At 40.3% G+C, this 18,753-nt stretch overlaps 1 pseudogene; it reads left to right on the forward strand.

The window, feature by feature from the left end:
• LOC135207269 (DDB1- and CUL4-associated factor 12 homolog) overlaps positions 1-18,753 on the forward strand; it is a 118,676-nt pseudogene that overhangs the window by 12,518 nt on the left and 87,405 nt on the right.

Here is an 18,753-nt window from a genome sequence, read left to right on the forward strand (position 1 = left end):
AAGTCTTCAGTTTTCTGGATTGGACAATTGCAGCATTAGCCAGAAAGATAGAAGATTGCCAGTCTCTGGATGAAGAATTTTCTGCGGACTGGCTCAATGTTTTCTCCTGTGCGGCAGTGAGAGACGGTTCAGGGGAATTGGCTGCCCTATTCACTATGGGAGTACTCAAGAAGAGAGAATTGGCTTTGTTGTTCTCCGTTCTCCCCCTTGAGTAAGTCTCACCTGTTCCCAGAAGAAACTATCCAACATGTACTGTCGGACCTCGAGAAAAAGTCCACTAATGATCTTTCTCAGTCAGCGAACCTCCAACGATGGGAGCTAAAGCTTCCCCTCTATAAAAGCACCCCTTTCAAGGAGGCAAGTCGAGGTGGCAGCAGAGACCAAGGGCTAACCTACAAACTACCTCCAAGTCTACCAAGAAACCTCCCTTTAAAATGACAGAGAAATGAACGAAAGATCCTTCACACACCCGTGGGGGCAAGACTCCATGACTACTGGGAGGAATGGAGTCGAAGAGGAGCGGAACAGTGGGTAATACAGGTGCTTCGAGAGGGATATGTTATCCCATTTACACAGGATCCACCACTGTCCAATATACCTTTCTGTTTGACAGCATACTCGACAAGGTCAACAAGAGCCTTGGCTCTAGCCAAAGAAGTAGAAGAACTCATCAGCAAAGAAGCCATAGAGGAGGTACCAGACAAGAACTCCCCAGAATTTTACAGCGGCTCTTCATAGTCCCCAAGGCATCAGGGGGATGGAGACCTGTTTTGGACGTAAGTGCTCTGAACCTCTTCGTCCGAAAGACAAAATTCCGAATGGAAACCAGTCGATCGGTGATGTCGGCCAACCAACTGGGTGACTGGATGGTGTCTCTGGACATAAAGGATGCATACTTCCATGTCCCCATCCATCAGAGCTCCAGGAAGTTTCTGAGATTGGTCTTCAAGAAGAGTCTTCCAGTTCAGACCCCTTTGCTTCAGACTGTCAACAGCCCCTCAAGTATTTACTCGGGTTTTCGCTCCCCTAGGAAAGTGGCTGCATTTGATGGGGATCAACACAGCTTTTTACTTAGATGACTGGCTCCTGAGAGCCAGATCCAGTTGTCAGTGTGTGAAGGACTTTGAGAAGGCACTTATTTTGACCCAGCAATTGGGTATTCTAATAAACACAGAAGTCCCAATTGATTCCAACTCAGAGGATTCTCTATTTAGTGATGATACTAGCCTCTAGCTTTTCAGGCTTTCTCTCCCCGAAGAGGATAGAGTCCTGCCTGTCGACAGTCCAACAATTTTTTGTTCGCCCGTCCTGCTCAGCCCTCGAATGGATGAGCCTCCTCGGGACCCTGGCTTCAGTGGAGAGTTTTGTCAGGTTAGGACGCCTACACATGAGGCCGTTTCAGTTCTTCCTGAAAGCAAATTGGTCTTGCAAGACGCAACCGGACCCGCTAGTCTTCCCTCTGACGGAAGAGATAAAAGTGGTTCTTCATTGGTGGCATTCGAGGGAAAGATTACAAGAAGGATTTTCCCTAGTCGTGTCGAACCCCGACCTGCAGTTCTTCTCAGACACCTCGGACAGCAGATGGGGAGCCCTTCTAGGAGACAAGAGAGTATTAGATCTGTGGACAGAACGAGAGAAGACCTTACACATCAATGTGAAAGAATTGAAAACCATCCTCTTAGGACTACAAGCATTCGACCCTATAGTCACCGACAAGAATATAGCGATCTACTCGGACAACACCACAGCGTTGTCATACGTACGGAAGCAGGAAGGGACCCCACTCATTCTCTTTCAACAAGATAGCTGAAGATCTCCTCACCTGGACGAACGAGAAGAGGATCACCCTTTTTCCAAGGTTCGTCCAAGAAAAATTAACGTTATTGCAGATGAACTGAGTTGTGTGAATCAGGTTTTACCAATAAAATGGACTCTGAATGAGAGTGTGTGTCAGGACCTCTGGAAGCTTTGACGAAGACCATCAATAGACCTGTTCGCCACATCAAGTAATTACAGAATGGGAGGCCACCCTCCTCCCTTCTCTTGGATGATAAGGCATAAATAAAATTTAGCTTCTTTGCCGAGTGGGCAGGGTATTGACCTATACCAAAATAAAAGAATTGCTACAGCATTTTTCAAAATTTTAGCTACTGGTACTTAGAAATCCTTAGCTATCTAATTGCTTAGTAAGTATAAATAAAGCATTTTTTAATTATAAATATAATTTTTGCGATAGTAAATAATTACTGTTAGGTAGAATAGAACTGATGTATTTTTACATTACAGTACAGTATACCCTTATTCACTGTGGGGAAAAGATTGACAAGGAATTATACTGCAAAATGTAGCTGAAGCTGCGAAAACAGTGTTTCAAGCTTCTAATAACTATGAATTAACGTGCATCGGCACCATAGATGAAACTCACCTAAACTTTGTATTGCCATCAAATTCGACTGTAAATAAAATTGGAGAGAAAAATGTTTAATCAAAACTACTAAAACTACTGGTCATGAAAAGACACACAATTAACTGTTGGATTAATGTTTTCGGAAGATGAGATGAGACTTTTCCCCCATGGTTATCTTTAAACAGAAATTGTTGCCTAAAAAAATTCCTGAATGGTATTGTTGTCTATGTTCCCAAAAATATAAACAATGCAAATGATACATGATCACTGTTTGTATTTTATGAAACAACTGTAACATGATAATACTGTACATAAAATATTATTGAATATAGTGAAGTAAAGCATAACTTTTTTTAAAACATCCTTGGAAAAGATGCATATTCATTATGTTTGTATTTTATATTACAATACTAATATATATTGGAATATTACATATACTAATTTTATATCTTGTGTATGATGCAACCCCCCTTCAAAATTAGCTTAAAAATTAGTAAAAAAAAAAAAAAAAATTAGGTCTTCAAAAGTCACGTGATATGTGAGAATAGTATATATACTGTAACCAAAAGCTAGCCTATACAGTGGTCTCCCGTGAATAGTTGGAATCCACGAATATTTGGAACCCCTATAAAAATGCTTAAAAACGTCCTATTTGTTAGTTAAAACTCAAGAAAAACCCACTAAAAATTTGTATACCTGTTTTTTTTAATAGTTTTATCACAAAAAGTTCATTTTATGATGAAATTGATTAACAAAACCAGGAATTTGTGGATATTTCTCATAGAAACAAACTGCGAATGGGTGAATTTTCCACGAATAATGTGGGAAAAGTTCCAGAAAAAAATATGCGAATACTGTACACAGATGGTTTTTAATTTAGCATTTAATGTATGACACTTACCTGGCAGGTATATATATAGCTATATTCTCTGTTCCACCTGGCAGAAATTTTCAAAACTCGCGGCAATCGCTAGTAACCTATTAGTAGTTCAGGCAACCACCACCCCGTTACCGTGGCGCTAGCGCTAGGAAACCGTTCCCAATTGGGCCAGATTTTCTCTGCCAGCCGAACCGGCAACATTGTTGGTGGTTCCCTTGCTAGAATTTTCATTCTCGTTGCTGACTGATCTTGGATTTTGGTATTGTACTCGGAAACGTTAGCTTGGCATTCGCTTTGGATTGTTCTTTAAGATGTCTGACTCTGGAAGTATGTTTAGAGTGTGTGTAAAAGAGGGGTGTAAGGTAAGACTGCCGAAAGCTTCGGTCGACCCTCATACCGTTTGTAAGAAATGTAGGGAGAATGCGTGTACTTGGGAGAATAGATGCATTGAATGTGAGAATTTATCAGAGAAGGAATGGAAGGTCTTTATGAAATACGTTGAGAGACTGGAGAAAGATCGTGTAAGGAGATCTGTTTCTCGTAGTGAGAAGTCAAATTCTTCGAGTAAAAGGAGTGATTGTATTTCCTCTCCAGCTCCTTCTAATGTAGAATTGGTAGTTCCTTCTCCCCAGGTATCTCTGCGCCCGCTGCTGTATCGGAGGAGACGAACGATACAAATATTGTGAAAGTGTTCGCTGCCCTTGCGTCCATGGGCGACCAGATACAGCGACTTACAGACAAAGTTAGTGCTTTCGATGTCAGTGAAAGTGTTAGTGGAGGGGGCGTCTGATCGTCTCTCTCGTGCTCCTAGACCTAGACCTCTGTCAAGCTCCCAGACCCAAGGGAGAAGGCATGTCGACAGTCGAAGGGAGGCGAGAGAGGTTTTGACACGGTCAGGCGTCCCTTCGAACAGTCCTGTTGCAAGTTCCCAGGCTGTTGCAGTTCGCCGCAGAAAAGCGTAACTGGGAAGTGTGCGTCCTCGGAAGGTTCGACTTCCGAGCGAGAACGTCGGTATGCAGTGGTGTCTCGCCCACTCAAGAGGACGTTCAGGACATCAACTGCTCTCGAGAGACAGGTGCAAGATAGTGAGGCTTGGAGTAGTCCCTGAGGTGTGTCATCCTCGGAAGACGGGGGAGCAGTACCGATCAAGAGGAAAAGGATTTTTCGTACTAGAGAGGACGCAAATCGCACTGGCGATATACGTCCGTCTCGGCATGGTATTGCCTTGGGAGAATCGCCTCCATCTTCTTATGGATCCTCCCCTCGTATTTCTCCGTCGGGTAGAGTACAAGATCGCTCTCCTTTAGGTCGCAGTCCAGCTCGTAATCCTCATCCTTCGTCGTCTACCATTCATGAGGATGGTACGAAGCATTTCTTACGGGAAATGCAGTCCAAGTTGGCATTGTTGGTGAAGTCTTGGGATGCTCCTGAACAAGCATCTTCGAGGCGTAAGGACGATTTCCTTCCCATTAAGTCTTCGAAAAGGGAAGACAAGGACGCGTTCGCCGGGGACGCAGGGCGCACTGGCGCTAGGAGGAAAATAGTGTCGGAAGAAGCAGGACGCAAACGTCAGGACGCGGGACCAATGGTGGACGCAGGACGCAGGCGGCAGGAAGCAGGCGTGTCCTACGATGGACGCAGGACGCAGGCGGCAGGACATCGAGAGGCGGCAGGACGCAGACGCATCGGTAGCCGCAGGACGCAGGCGGCAAGACATCGAGAGGCGGCAGGACGCCGATGCCTCGCTAGCCGCAGGACGCAGGCGGCAGGACGCTAGTCCATCAACGAAGCGTCAATACGACGACGACTTGCAAGATATTTCTTCAGCAGAAGAAGAGTTGGAAGTAATTGAAGAAAAGAATACAGAACCTTCTTCAGATTATAAGGTTCTGACTTCACGTCTTATTGCTGTTTTTGAGGGGGAATTTAAGCCGACAGCTCCGTTATCCCCCTTATCACAGTTTTCCAAGACTAAGACTCCAAAGAAGTCCTCCTTCCTGAAAATGACGATGTCAATTTCGGCAAAGAAGGCCCTTCAACGGGTGAATGACTGGATGAAGGACAAGAAAGAAGCGGGAAAATACTCTTTTGTTTTTCCTCCAGCTAAGTTAGCTTCCAAATCAGGAGTATGGTACGCTACTGGAGAAAGTCTAGGCCTGGGAGTACCTGCCTCCTCCCAGGGGACTTCTCCAGTATAGTGGACAGCTCACGCAGACAGGCGTTACAGTCGGCCAAGGTCTGGTGGACGTCCTCGGAATTTGACCATCTATTTAAAGGGATTTTTAGGACTTTCGAAGTCTTTAATTTCTTGGATTGGTCATTGGGAGCGCTAGCGAATTCCATAGGAGAAGAGGATTCGCAGGACTTAGAAACAGCTAAGAGCATTATGTCCTGCATGGATAAGGCGCTTAGAGACGGAACGAATGAGCTGGCTTCGTTATTCACAGCAGGAGTGCTTAAGAAGAGATCGCTCTTGTGTTCGTTCGCCTCAAAAGGAGTTTCTAACTCTCAGAATCGGAGTTACTGTTCTCTCCCCTTTCGAAACAGCTGTTTCCTTCAGAGGTGATTAGGGATATAGCTCTATCCCTTTCGCAAAAAGCCACTCAAGATCTTCTTTCGTCTTCAGTTAAGAAGTTCTTACCAACCAAGTTGGTGAAGAAGACGTCAAAGGATTCTAGACCGTCGCAACAGCCCTTTCGAGGAAGAACATTCGCTCGACCTGCCTTTAGAGGTAAGATGGGTACCCGCGAAAAGAGGAGCCAAGACCCCCTCTAAAGAATGAGAACTCAGTCCTCCAGACGACAGTGGGAGCCAGACTTCAAGGTTTTTGGGAAGTTTGGCAAGAAATGAAGGCAGATCCCTGGGCTGTCAACGTAGCTCGGGAAGGATACAAGATTCCTTTCTTGAAAAGACCTCCTCTCGCAACATCTCCGAGAGCCCTCGGGGCAAATTACAACGATTTAGAGAAAAAAGTGGCTCTGTGGGAGCAAGTAGCTTCCATGCTAGAGAAAGGAGCAATAGAACCTGTTCTGGATCACGAATCTCCGGGATTTTACAACCGTCTGTTCCTGGTTGCAAAGTCCTCGGGAGGTTGGAGGCCAGTGCTGGACGTAAGTCAACTGAATCTTTTCGTAGAAAAGACCAAGTTCACTATGGAGACGAACGATTCAGTACTGGCAGCGGTACGTCCAGGGGACTGGATGGCGACTCTGGACTTACAAGACGCATACTTTCATATTCCGATTCATCCAGGAAGCAGGAAGTATCTAAGGTTTGTGATTCAGGACAGGGTCTTTCAGTTCAAGGCCCTATGCTTCGGCCTTTGCACAGCCCCTCAAGTGTTCACGAGGATGATGTCCATGTGGCGAGATGGTTACATTTAAGAGGGATCAGAGTGTCGTTGTATCTGGACGACTGGTTGATAAGATCCCAGTCAAGAAGTCAATGTCTGGAGGACGTGAGTCAAACATTGGACTTAGCAAAAGACCTAGGTCTAGTAGTGAATATGGGAAAGTCCCATTTGGAGCCCCAACAACAGATAGTTTATTTGGGGATTCAGATATCGGCAGTGACTTTTCGGGCTTTTCCGTCCCCCGAAAGGCAAGCCCAATGCAGTCGAAAGGTGCAGGACTTTATTCTAAAGAAAGACCGATGCTCTGCAAGAGAGTGGATGAGTCTACTGGGCACACTCTCTTCGCTAGAGAGGTTCATTTCTTTAGGAAGACTGCACATGAGACCTCTTCAGTTTTTCCTGAAGGATTCATGGCCAAGAAAATTGCAACCGGATTCCTTCAGTTTCTAATTCCGGCCGAAGTAAAGGAGAATTAAAGTGGTGGCTAACTCCAGGCAGGTTAGCAAGAGGGATGTCGCTTCAGCAGAAGAACCCAGACCTCGTCTTGTTTTTTCCGACGCGTCGGACGCGGGTGGTGGGAGCGACATTAGGCCCTCAAGAGGTGTCGGGACTTTGGAACAAGGACGAAACAAAGTGGCACATAAACAGGAAGGAACTGTTGGCAATTTTCTTGGCTTTGAAGCACTTCAGAGGAGTTGATTCGAAACAAGACAGTGCAGGTCAACTCGGACAACACCACGGCTCTGGCATATATTCGAAAACAAGGGGGAACTCATTCTTTTACCCTTTACAATCTGGCAAAAGAAATTCTGCTTTGGGCAGAAGAGGAGGAAAAGGTCGTGATACTCACCAGGTTTATACAAGGAGAGAAGAACGTGAGTGCGGACCTGTTGAGCAGAAGAGAGCAACTTCTCTCGACGGAGTGGACGTTGCACATGGAGGTTTGCCAGAGCCTGTGGAAGTTGTGGGGCCGCCCGGTAATGGATCTGTTTGCGACAGCCAGAACAAAAAGGTTACCAACATATTGCTCTCCGATTCCAGACCAGGAAGCAGTGGCGGTAGATGCGTTCTGATGGATTGGTCAAACTTAGATCTGTACGCTTTCCTCCGTTCAAGGTGCTGGGGAAAGTGATGAAGAAGTTCAGGGAGAGCAAAGGAACGAGGATGACCTTAATAGCCCCGTTTTGGCCGGCCCAAAGTTGGTTCACAGAGGTACTGGAATGGACAGTAGATACGCCAAGGACTCTTCCGCTAAGAGTAGATTTACTCAGACAACCCCACTTCGACAGGTTTTCACAAGAATACCCTCGCTCTGGGTCTGACTGCGTTCAGACTATCGAAACGTACTGGTCAGAGCGAGGGGATATTCTAGAGAGGTGGCCAGTGCAGTGGCTAGAGCCAGAAGAACCTCCACAATCACGGTGTATCAGTCGAAGTGGGACAACTTCCGGAAGTGGTGTAAGAACAGGAAAGTGTCTTCATCCAGTACCTCTGTGACCCAAATCGCAGATTTCCTTCTTTACTTGAGAAAGGATTTACACTTGTCAATTTCGACAATCAAAGGTTATAAGAGTATGCTAACCTCAGTGTTTAGACACAGGGATCTAGACATCTCGAATAACTTAGATTTGAGAGATCTGATTAGGTCGTTTGGGACGAAGAAACAATCAGAAGGCAGGCCACCTGCTTGGAACCTGGATGTGGTCTTGAAGTATTTAACTTCTAGCAAATTCGAACCGTTAGAAGAGTCCTCTCTGAGGGATCTTGCTAAGAAGACGATCTTTTTAGTAGCATTGGCAACTGCTAAAAGAGTTAGTGAGCTTCAGGCCATATCGAAGAAGGTTGGATGGAGACACGGCAATGCAGTGTGTTCATTCCAAGAAGGTTTCTTGGCCAAGAATGAGGATCCATCTAAATCCTTGGCCAAAGATCCTTTGAAGTTTTGGGTCTAGCTGAATTGGTCGGTAACGAGCAAGAAAGAGTTCTCTGCCCAGTGAGAGCGTTGCGATGTATAGGAAGAACAAGAGTTATCAGAGGGAAGTCTGATGCTCTGTGGTGTTCAGTTAAAGACCCCACTAGACCCATGACGAAGAACGCTCTAGCCTTCTTCATGAGAGAGTTAATTAAAGAGGCTCATATGTTGTGTGAAGAGCAGAGCTTTGGTATTTTGAAAGTGAAGGCTCATGAAGTCAGGGCAGTGGCGACTTCATTAGCTTTTAAAAAGAATTTAGCCCTCAAGGAAATCATTGAATCCACATATTGGAGAACTAATTCAATATTTGCGTCTCATTATCTTAGGGACGTTCAGACAACCTTCGATAATTGTCAGACGCTAGGTCCATACGTGTCCTCGGGTACAGTATTGGGCAAAGGAGTTACTACCCCATAACCTTCTTTTAAGCTAGTTGATTTTATTAGGTGATGGTGTTTGTTTTTTGGTCGTCTGAGAAAAGGGTGCGGTACTTTTCTCAGTCGTGTTAGTATTATCTGGTGATGGTGTGTGTGTATTTCAGGTAAATGAGATGTTACTAGCTTGAATGCCGTGGCATAAGAGGGCTGTAAGGATCTGTCAACACATTGGTCACGTCCAGTTTGTCAGTTCCAGTCTTAGCTTCTTCAACATACAGGACACTTCCTTGTTGAGAGCTACTAAGGTTAAGCAGGCTTAGAGGCAGGACCTATCAAGTCAGCTACCTTAGCAGGTAAGGAACCTAGAGTTTTAATAATATTTTAATAATATTTTTATACTCTAAGAATGTTGCTGTCCTTGACCCACCTCCAAATGTGTCAATCAGCTATATATATACTGCCAGGTAAGTGTCATACATTAAAATGAAGTTTTTATGATAAAACAAAGTTTAATGTATACTTACCTGGCAGGTATATATAATTTAATTCCCACCCGCCTCCCCTCAGGGGACAGGGTTCAGAGAAAATCTGCCCAATTGGGAACGGTTCCTAGCGCTAGCGCCACGGTAACGGGGTGGTGGTTGCCTGAACTACTATAGGTTACTAGCGATTGCCGCGAGTTTTGAAAATTTCTGCCAGGTGGAACAGAGAATATAGCTATATATATACCTGCCAGGTAAGTATACATTAAACTTTGTTTTATCATAAAAACTTCATGTTGTCTTATGCTGCAGATATAGGATAAATTCATGAAAATCTGCCATAATTATTTACCTTGTCTTACCTAAATGTTGTCTTATACACAGACATGTACATAATTGTATTTGTATGAGCGAGCAACTTAATATAATGAACAGATAATCTGTAAACTATATTGTAGGGGCTTTTTCTTTTAAAAAATTGGTGCAGGATGATGGGAACAAATTTAAAGGTTAAAGAAAACTTTCTACCTATCCGAATGTATTAACCTTAGTGTTACAGTTGTCTGAAGAACTTCAACAGAATTTTATCCTAATTTCATTTACATTTGGCACAGTTTATCAATTATCATCATCTTTGCCTACTTAACGTAACTTATTTACTAACTTAACGTAACTTATTTACTACTTGCCACTAAAGTTTATCAAAACAGTCTTCCTATACCTAACTTAGCCTGATTTAATACATACTACCAATAGTCAAAATATTATCAACAAATCTCCACTTGTAGCATATGTCCCAAAATAATTCCTTATCTCTTTTAGCACCTCATCTCAGAGTAATCCTAGACAATCACAAAAGTCAACACACAATTTGAGGATCACCACAGACTATATTAGCTATGACATCCAAGCTGAGGGCTGAAATTACTTTGGAATTTCTTCATTCAGTCTTTCTACACAAAACCCCTTCTTCCAAATGAGAATCTGAGATCTCATTCATGGCAAAATCAACATATAGATATTAAAGCACTTTCTCTAATCTGATCCTATTTGGGACAGTCACTGTCTTCAAGTAACTGACATATATAAACCTCACACGTGTGGTAGTTGCCAATGTCAATTCCTTATTTCATGTAAAGCCTCTTCTGGTTCAGGTGAAGGGGAGCCAATACTCTGCCCCATCACACTCAAGCAAGCTGCAAGTACAAAATAAAAAAACAATGATGAAAACTTAATTATATGCTCACTAACAGACATACGAAAAAATGTAAAAATATAGAACTGGTTTAAAAAACACAGGCCTCGTTTCACAAACCCAATATCCCATATTAACACCACAATGTGAAATTTTATTGGTCATGTTCAATAAAACTACAGATACAGCAGCAAAAATGCAGCTATCTTTCTACATTGCAGCTTTTCAACTGAAACCTTATTGTATAGTTGTTTGAATTTAGGATTGAACTGAAAAAACTTTGTCATGGCAGGTTTGACCGTGGCTTATGAGATACAGCATTTCATCACTTAAACACCCATGCTAGAGTTTTTTGTTTCATTCCTAGTTTCAAATTAATTTTTTTTATGGCAAACTAACAATGTTATATTAGGGAACTGAGTAATTCAAAATTTATTATGAGTTAATTTTATTTTAATGGTTGCTGATATAATAACGGACACATTTATATTTTGATAAGTAATGGCTATATTTTGATTATTGAAATATAGAATTCATTTCAGTGGAGTAAAATAATGATTTAAAAAGATTTTTTCATGGTGTTTTTGACTGGTGATCTCATTATGTCTGTAGTTCTATATCTATCTGGTATATGAGCTCTAAATTGTACACATTGTGACAAAGACATTGGTTTGTATATCATATGTTAGGTTTTTTTGTGATATGCCATTTTTTTTATTTATGCCATAACTTTTTATCATGAAATGTGTATTTTCTCAGTTTTTACATATTCAGCACTGTTGGTCTTTATAAACAAAGGCAGGTTTATTTATTTATTTACTCTACATTTTATCATGAAATATTGCATTTAACATTAGTGTACATAAATAGTATGTACTGTTTTCAGACAGAAGCATTTGATATTCCATTTGTTGTTTAGATTTTATCATTGTTCATTGTAGAAATTGCTCCTTTCAGGTTGATGAATTTGTGATATACAGTGATGAAGATGAGGATGCTGAAGATGAAAATGATGGAGAAGAGGATGAAAATTCACGTGATGGAGGTGGTTACATTGCTCTCGGTGGTGTCCCTCATCATGCTTCACATTCCTATCACCATTCATTTCGACGGAAACGGTCATTCATGCAGGTGAGATAGGTTCTGTTACTCTATTGTATGGTATCTCTATTGTATGGTATGTAAGACCTTCCCCCAATTCTGCAGAGAAAATTGTACCAATGAAAAAATATTTGTGTAAGAATTTAATATTATGGAAATATAGTTAGACCCAATTGTAAGTAGATCCACTATGTGTAGATCTACTCTTGGACATTTACCCCTGGGAAATTTTTTTATTAATTATTAAAATGAAACATCATATCAACAAGCAAGAACATGATCAAAACAAAGTGTCGGGAGCCGTTAGTACCCCTTTGTTCTGTCCAGTATCTACCCGTGATTCACCCTTTGTCTTGCAAAGCATGCATCACCACAGCACCACACTCCACACTCAGTCTCTGTGTAACCCTCTACCTTGGTGAGCAGTCTGCACTCCATCATTTTTGTTTTTTTCCAGTAAACTTATGTAGTGGCTTCAAAGCATACTAGAGGTGTGCAAAGTAATAGTAAGAGAAAGCCCCCAGAGGGTCCTTGATGTGCTTAATTTAGCCAAAAAGGTCAAAGTGCTTGATATTAGAAAAATAAAAACTACTATCTTGCTAAGTTGGTAAGAGATTGGAGAGGAATGAATTGTCAGTATGCACAATCCATGAGCAATGGAAAAGCACCCATTGTAGTTTCTGTCTCAGGAACAGTTTATGATACTGATAGGTGCAGAGCAAGAGCAATTGACGAGTTCTGCGATCTTGGGGAGTAAATTAATCATGCCTTAACCTATAGATTTATTTACCTAGCCTACAGTATACTTTATACAACATGTACGGTACAGTAATTAATATAGCTCAATTCTGAAGGTTCAATACATTCTGACTGATAATTGGGTACAAAAAAAATGATAAATAAGTGGACACAAAACAAGAATCAGCTTCATTCTGACATCGGCATAATTGAACAATGTCTGGCTGCCGATGACTAAGTATAATTACAAACGTAACAAATATGCATCGTTTCTGTGAAACTTTAAAAAAGTTAAACATTATTTCGCTGTATCCAATAATATTGTATGCATTCTCATATTATTGTATTTATAATATAATAACATAGCCGGCACTGTTTTGGTTTGGAAATCAGCTGATGGCAAATACGAGTTTATTTTGCCGTAGTATTTACCTCAATTCTGTGCAAATTCTCTTGCTTCTAGTTAGCATAAACAAATATCTAGATACTTTACTTATATAAGACAAGGTCTTTTTTCGTTATACGACAAATTTTAAGTCGAAATATGACATGAATAGTCTTGTTGTGAACTAAATTATTTTTTTTTAACAGATTGCGTTGAGAGCATGATTATTGCGTAAAAAAAAAGACGTGATTCCGTTTGCTATTTTTCACTTGCTCTCATCATAATACAAGCTTACATAAAAATATATCCGTTCTATTCTATATAGCGTTGTTTATAACATACTTACCATACTTACGGTAATTGTTTACTATCATACGATGGTTGAAATACAAGCAAATGGATGTTGCTGTTATCCAATTCGGTTCTACTTAGCAAAAAATTACTGAGTTCCCTAAGCAAAAAAGTACGGAGTTCCCGAAGTCCAGGAACGTAACCCCCCTTATTCCTGTTATTTCTTATGGAAAAAATATGTTTAAATAACACTTCTTTTTTTTTTTTTTTTTTAACGCCAGCTCTCCAGGAATGTAACCCTTTCGTTAATTGAGAGGTGACTGTAATAAGTACGTATTTGATAAATATATATTAAAACTCTTACGCCGATTGGACGTATTATACGTCGAGATAAATTGTCTGTCGGGTGCCGATCAGACGTACGTATGTCGACATAGAAAAGTTCCTTTAAAAATTCGTGGAAAAATACTTTTAGGCCTACCAGGCGAAAAGTTTTGAATCATGTGCCTGGGGGATGCTGGGAGCTCACAGATCAAGGCGTTGTTTTGTTTACAATCGTTACGCAGGTGCGCAAGCGCAAATTTCTTTCTTATCGCACTAAAAAGTATCAGTGACATATCTCAGAAATTATTTCATCACTGACATAATTTTTGCACCTTTTTAAATTAGCCGTTATATGGAGTATTATATATGAAAATGTGCGCAATTTCATGTAGAATACAACAAAAAAAATATTCATGATGTAGCTTTGATCAGTTTTGAAATATTTTCATATAAATAACGATAAGTGCCAAAATTTCAACCTTCGGTCAAATTTGACTACCGAAATGGTCGAAAAACGCAATTGTAAGCTAAAACTCTTATATTCTAGTAATATTCAAACATTTACCTTCATTTTGCAACAAATTAAACGTCTCTAGCACAATATTTTCGTATGGTGAATTTATGAAAAAAACTTTTTCCTTACGTCCGCGCGGTAACTCTTCCGATAAATTACATATGGAAATGTGCACAATTTCATGCACAATACAACTAAAAACAACCCATGGTTGTAGGTTTTATCAGTTTTGAAAATATTTTCATATAAATAACGATAAGTGACAAAATTTCAACCTTCAGTCAACTTTGACTACCGAAATGGTCGAAAAAACGCAATTGTAAGCTAAAACTCTTATATTCTAGTAATATTCAATCATTTACCTTTATTTTGCAACAAATTGGAAGTCTCTAGCACAATATTTTGATTTATGGTGAATTTATAAAAAAAAAAAACAAAAAAAAAAAAAAAAAATTTCCTTACGTCCGCGCAGTAACTCTTCCGAAAGAATCAGACATTTTTTCGTGCGATTGTCATAATGTTTGCACCATTTTAAATTAGCCATTACATAAAGTTTTATATATGAAAATGTGTGCAATTTTATGTAGAATACATCTAAAAATGATTGAATGTTGTAGCTTTTCTCATTTTTTAAATATTTGCATATAAATCACGATAAATAGAAAAAAAAACCACGTTGCGTCAACTTTGACTACCGAAATGGTCGATAAACGCAATAGTAAGCTAAAACTCTTACAGTCTAGTAATATTCAGCCATTTATCTTCATTTTGAAACAAATTCGTAATCTCTAGCACAATATTTAGATTTATGGCGAATTTAAAAAAAAAAAAAACTCCTTACGGATTCTCCGCCGCAAATCTCCGAAATGCGTACATCGCATTCTCGTAATATTTGCTCCATTTCATATTAGGCATTTCATAGAGTTTTATATATGAAAATGTATGTAATTTCATGTAGAATACAACAAAAATAATTGAAGGTTGTAGCTTTTCTCATTTTTGAAATATTTCCATATAAAAAAAAAATATTAAAAAAATTCGACATTCGGTCAACTTTAACTCTTCCGAAATGGTAAAAAACTGCAATTGTAAGCTAAACTCTTACAGTATAGTAATATTCAATCATTTATCTTCATTTTGAAACAAATTGGAAGTCTCCGAACAAATTTTAGATTTATGGTGAATTTTTGAAAAAACATTTTTTTACGTCCGCTCGTTGCGAATTCATGCATAATTTTGTGATAATATTTTCTCTGTGTTGCTTTGATCATTTTACAATGTGTCACATACCAAAATGATTGCAATTTAGTGTACAATACAACGAAAAAAAATTAACTCTAGCTTTAACGTTTTGCTCACAGCGTGATTTGAATACAATTATATGTGAAATTTTGTTTTTGCGCTATTATATATCCCATTATTTATATATAGATAATGATTTTTTTTTCATTTCTGATGGTTGCATAAATGAACTCTTAATCTTGAAAACTAAGCACGCTGTGATTTGTTGAAAAAATTATTTTTTCTGCTTCGCGCTCACTCCTAACCCCCCCCCCCCCCCCCCCCCCCCCCCCCCGGCATACGGTAGACAATTTTTATGATACCCCTTCGGCGTAAGAGGGATAATTGTATAATGATATGAATTTTGTTTCAATGAGTCCTGTTCCATTAGTTATGTAAATGAAAGTTTTTGTTTTTCCGTTGCATTTATGGTTATTCAGATATAACTACCCAAATGTAATCCTTCAACACAAATATAATAGCAGTACATGCTTCCATAATTATGCATCCAAGGCTCTATGTAGATTTTGCTGCAGTAAACTTCAGCTCATCAAAATGAATGGCCATTTGCTAAAATCGAAGGGCACTTGAAAGCGTAGCATTTGCCGATATTGCATCCCTCTTATTTTGCATCATCTTTCCTGATCAGCGGCATAACATTTTCTAGAAAGTAGGCGAATGTAGAATGATCCATGTGTAAAAAGTTCTCATAACCCTTTCAGGAGGACAACAATAATTCTTTTAAGAGATTACCATAAATAAATCTAGAACATTTACATATCAGTCTATAATCCACAACTGGTTTTCTTGGAATCGTTGCTTTCAAGAGCGAGAATAATTGCCATACAAGCAGCGATCTTATTCATGTCGTTTCGTTGAGTTGAGGTTGGTAATTGATGAATGGGCAAACCTGACTTTATGCGTGGGCGTTAAGCTAACGATTGCACACTTGTTTGTTTGCGCATAAATGAATGAACGTTTATTTGGCGCTTAAGAACATCCTTTCATTCTTTCTGGAGTTCTTTCTTAGAGACCTCATTCGAGAAGCACCTTCCGAGATTGTAGTGGCGGCTTTACCTGCATCGAAGGTAAAGGCTCATGAGATTAGAGCAGTAGCTACATCACTGGGCTTCAGATATAATCTTTCGTTGGCTTCCATTCTGCAGTCCACTTACTGGAAATGTAAGTCAGGATTTGCAACTTATGATGTTAAAGAAGTGGAAACCATTTTTGATGATTGCAGTACTTTGGGTCCATTTGCGGTGGCCAGCATGGTAATGGGAAAAGAAGTATAAGGAGCCTTCCATTCTACTTTTCTGTTTGCCTTGAAAACTGGTGTTGAGTCCTAGGGGAATCTGGGGTTACTTAGTACTGTATACCCTCCAGAATTTGTTGGTAGGGAGTTGGTTTTTAATATTGGGTGTATGTAATTTTGCTGGTATTATGGCTTTATGTTGTTGTTCATGTTACTGCGCCCAGGGCAGGGCCAATCTCTGTGCTTTACCAGTGCTACATGAATCCTGGCTGTAAGGCCCCCACTATGTAGTATCTCTGGTGAGGGCCAACTCTTCAGCAGGTAACAGACTTTCTTGTCTGCTTTTGCTGTGAGAAGCTTCCCTCTGTCTTAACTGTTATTGGCTAGAGGTCAATCTTGATCCTCTCTCTAGAGGACTTTTGACAGTAGTGATCTGGGTGAGATACTGTTTGGTCCTGTAAGGTTGTGAGTTACTGTCTACTAGACAATTCAACATTTAGGCCTGAGTGCAGATGCCTCCTAGTACTTAGTACTGGCAAAACCATAAAAAAAGTGCAAGAACATCATTTCCTTCTGGCTCTGTTAGATGATCAAGTGGAGGAAATTCCACCAATGAGGAGGTTGAGTGTGCAGTTCAGGCAAGAACTCACAATGTCAGGGACTCCTCCTCGTTTGTAGCAGGTATTACATGTTGGGATGTGGTCTCATCAAACCGCATTCACCTTTTTTTACTTGCGGGACAATGCTCGTAAATCCTTGAACATTTTCCATACAAGTCTTTGGACAATTTTTCCTTGGGTCCTGTGGTGGCTTTTCAAGTTTTGTAGCTACCCCAGCTCATGTAATTGAACAGATAGCATTTCATCTAAGGTATTTGGTTGCGGAAAGAGAGGTGTGTGACTGGTGGGTTCTCCCTCCTTTCCCTTCTTTTCTCTCGTAGAGTTAGAAAGTGCCAGGCCATGTACAAGCTGGAAGGACATACATGCAGATAAGCTGTCATCAGGGTATGATTAGATGTAATTGCCTCCCCCTCTCTTGACATGGGGTGAGGGCAATAGGCAGTGAAACAAACCCATCGAGTTGCACAAGACTATTTATATGATGCAAGGGTCTCTCAGCCTTTTAAGTAATTGAATTTCAAATTTCATTACTTTAATGTTCTGAAGTCTAGTAGCTGCAGCATCTTGTATGTCCAGCAAGCTAGAGGTAGGGAGTCATCCTTCCTTGCTCTTATCAGACCAGGGAAATGACATTCCTTAGACTGGTGAACCTACCTGTTGGTTCAGAGGGTACCAAATTTCCACCCATTAGTGGGTAAGTCTCCTATGTAAAAAACAAAGGTTTGTTTTTGTATAGCAGCAGATATCAAAGTAATTTGAAGATTTCCTAATACAGGTATAAGAACCTGAAGTTTTATTGCAGTGTCTTACCGAACAATTATACAGCTGTAGGTTCTCTACGAATGGCAGACAGTAGATTTAAAACTTGCCGCCATCGCTGATGTAGGTGACGTCATCTCTCTCCACTCGAGAGAACTACAGGTACAACTGTGCAGGTGTGTTGGGATCACAAGCTTAACCCCTTCTTTACCGGGTGGGTGAGCAGAATGCAAACATTGTGTTCGCTGCCGATCCGAATCTCTCGCTAGTGTCCCTTGTACAAGGGACACTGGTGGTTGGTGAGAAAACTACAGTCTTGAATAGAAATTCGGTCTTACAGAATGTTGGTATATCCACCTGGAACATGCACATAAAGTATTATCAAAATAGAACAGTAAATAAGCACGTAATAACAAAAAAAAAGCAACAACTAAAGCGAAAGGCCCGCCGATAAATATGGAAATCGCAAATTTTATAGTATATCTCTCAAAAATTGGTCGAGTCGTTTTTCTTTTCTACGTTTTCTAAGATTAGTTTCATCACCTTCATTTATCTGGTGTTCATAGCTTTTATTTGTAAAATGTAATAAGTGAATAAATAAATAAATACATACAGTAAATGATGATGCAACTGGTTTTATACTTGGGTAGAAGTTATTACATGTTTACGCTTGTCTGGTTTTGTGATTTTTTGTCGAGACGCAGTTCATCTGTCACCTACACACTGCTATAAGCAGTAATATTTTTTGGGTTCATCATACGTCTGGCATCGTGTCATACTGTATTTTGCTCCAACTCTTCAAACCGAAATTACAGAATGA

This window comes from Macrobrachium nipponense, chromosome 32 (assembly GCF_015104395.2).
Source record: "Macrobrachium nipponense isolate FS-2020 chromosome 32, ASM1510439v2, whole genome shotgun sequence".
NCBI classification, from domain to species: domain Eukaryota; kingdom Metazoa; phylum Arthropoda; class Malacostraca; order Decapoda; family Palaemonidae; genus Macrobrachium; species Macrobrachium nipponense.